Raw genomic sequence first — 3333 nt, forward strand, 5'->3', positions numbered from 1 at the left:
AATCTACAATAGAATTGTAAGGCAACTTGCCTTCAAATCTTTACCCAAATTGAAATCTACAAGTTTTTCACTCTAAGTCTAAGCTAAGAAGATGAACTCCTATCTAGGATTTATGCATACAAAGGATGATAGAATATTGATGAGTGCAAAAAGGGTTTTTGAGATCAATTTGGTGAAATTTCTAATCTTCCCAAATGCCTGGCATTTTACCCTTTGCAGTCGCGATGAACAAACTTTTGCCAGTTCCACTTTGTTCCAATTGACCTTTTCTTGCTTCAATTCCACTTGGTTTCTTCATATATCTTCTAAATCAACTCTCCATTTTCTTTTCCTACAAATATGAAGAAAACTAAATCAAAAGCACTAATTCTAAGCTAAATAAAGCCAAAATAACTATGACAAGAGCCTCAAATGAGTGGAAGTCTACCACTCATCATGCGTCGATGCCCTTTCCTGCATAATTTTGGCTAATCATGATCCTCTATGGAGTTGATCCCTACTATTCCCATATTCAAGGTCTATTCTTATCCTCTATGGAGTCGATTTGTTGTAAGACTTGGATTTGAACCCAGACAGTGTAGACACACTTCCCATTTTCCCATTGAGCCCCTTTAGCTGTTAGTACCATAAAACCCAATAAGGAAGTTTCATGGGTCCTACCTCACATGCACAATAGGGAGGTACGTCTATACAATTGGTTACTAATGGTTACAGATAGTTACTGATGGTTCTAATGCATATTCTATATTCATATGCATCTCCTATTACCAATATACTTTTTTGTTGATTGCAATCTTTGGTTTATAGGGATCAGTTGGGTTATATCTGTGCTTGGTACCTTTTGGGCTTATGGGGTCCGGGTAGGTTCTTGTTTGACTATATTTTATTCTTTGTTGCTATTGGTCTGCTACCTAATAGGCTTGTTATTTAAAATTGTGGCTTTTAGTCTTCCTAACATGGGTAGTTGACTTTATATTTATTTTTCTTGTGATTAGGTTATTGGCTTGCGTTCCATGTATGTTCTTGACTCAGGTTCATATTTCTTGTGTCCTAGTTTTTTCCTTACTACTTGTATATCATGTTATCTCATGTTTAGTTATTTGTGTTATGATTTTTTTTATTACTAGTTGTTTATAATTGCATTATCTTTGATCTCAGTCGGCCAATGCCTACTAAGAACCATTTTCAATACTTATACTACACTTTTACTGCCTGTAGATCATAGTTTAGGTTCTCACTATTTATTTGGATTCATGCGAAGCAGCTTGGAGTTAGATACTAGGGTGAGCTCCTCGCGTTCAGAGTTATCGATTTTCATCAGTTTTTGCTAGGCTTAGGCATCTCCAACCCTATACTCTATTTTAATGTCCAAATATAGAGTTTTCTATTTTTTCAAACAACCAACTCTAACCCAATTCTCTATTTTACTCTCTAAAAAAGAATCTTTTTCTCTCTCCTCAATATTATAATATTATTTCTATTTCATTCTTATTTCTTATTTCTTATTTCATAATATAAATTCTTTATTTCTTTTCCCAATAATTACTTTATATAATTTTCATGTGATATAAAATTTTATTTTTTAAATTTTTATTTAACATAAAATTATATTTATTCTAAAATTTTAAATTACATAAATTGCAAGAAAATATTATATAATATATAAATTAATGGACAAATTCAAATAAAAGTGAAATACAATTACATAAACATTATATAAACACTCAATTTTTGAAATTATTACATTGCTCCCATAAATACTCTATCAATGTATTACGGAGTTCAAAATGAGCATTTTTGTCCTTCATTTTTTTATGTCTAGCTAAAAATTATTCAAATCGGAGATTTTCATCTACCACCATTTCTGTCGTTGGAGTTGGAACCTCTACGGCATCTTGACGGTCCTGCAATATATAATTGCAAATCTCCAAATGCACATTCAGTATCTTTTCGTATGATTCTTGTTTCATTGCGAATTAATTATTATGTTATGCATTGTTTTTATCTCGTATTTAAATTATTATGTTATGTATTGTATTGTTATCTTATATTTAAATTATCATATTATGTATTTTGTGTATTCTTTATAGTGAAAATTAATAATAAAATCAAATTATATTATTGACAAAAATTAGAAAAAAAATAAAATACTATTAATTTAGGATAAAGTAGTATATATTAAATAACATATTTTTTAAAAATATTATATTACATTTGAAAAGAATTATGAATATTAGATATTTAATTAATGGCATTATATGTAAAGTAATATGTTAATTAGAAAGTAATAGAAATAATAATAAAATATTCAAAAAGTGAAATAGAGAGTGTGAATAGTAGTTCTCCAAATTTGGAGAACTACTATTCACCTCTCTAAATATGAAGAATAGAGAGTGATATGAAGGTGGGTTGGAGTGCCCACTCTCTATTTTACTCTCCAAATATAGAGAATGGAGAGTAAAATAAAGGTGGGTTGGAGATGGTCTTAGTCTTTATATTACATTTAGAGACATCTTGTACTCTTTTTGTGTTTGTAAAATCCCAGTACTCTTATTTCATTATTCACTTGATTACTCACTGATGTAAGGTTTTTGGATGGTTCCTTGTATTACATTTCTATTGATTACACTTTCTTCGCTTGGTTATAAGCTTTATTCTTCTTGTTGTTGACTTTCTATTAGTAGCTCATTGACTATTGCTTCGGGTTAAGGGTTAGTCTTACCTACTAGTTGGGCATAGTAGGCTCCATCATGACCTAAGAAATGGGGTCGTGATAGGAAGGATGGAGAAGTGCTAATTAACTAATGTTTTGACCTTTTATGCTTGTGTTGAATGTCATTAAAAGAAATAAAGGGATGAGTACTTGTTTGTTAAAATGAATTTATATCACAACCCAAGGCTACCCCCTAGACGTGACATGGCGTACAAGACTCCGAAAAGCCTCATAGCATATCATAACATAAGAACATAGGAAAAAGTGTGGAAATTTAGAACTTTTCTTTACAATCGAAGTCTCTTAAAAAAACCAAATAGGAGTCTACAACACTATGTCTTAAACCATCTATAACACTTGAATACAATCTTAGGGACATGGCCCTTACAAAAGTCTAAAATATAAAAGAAAGACTTAAAGGACATAATGGTCTTGCCCTCGAATACTATGAGGACTCACCAATCTTCTTCTTCTTGATCTACAATGGTCCTAGCCACGAGAGTAGAAGCCGATATCACCAAACCCTACACTTTGTAGAAAAATGTAGAAATATGGGTTAGTACAAAGATTGCACTAAGTATGGAAGCCATGCATAAAAATCCTTAAAACAAGCATAAAAG

Source organism: Solanum verrucosum, unplaced genomic scaffold (genome assembly GCF_900185275.1).
Source record: "Solanum verrucosum unplaced genomic scaffold, falcon-dt-bn FXZP01000194.1, whole genome shotgun sequence".
Classification (NCBI taxonomy): Eukaryota; Viridiplantae; Streptophyta; class Magnoliopsida; order Solanales; family Solanaceae; genus Solanum; species Solanum verrucosum.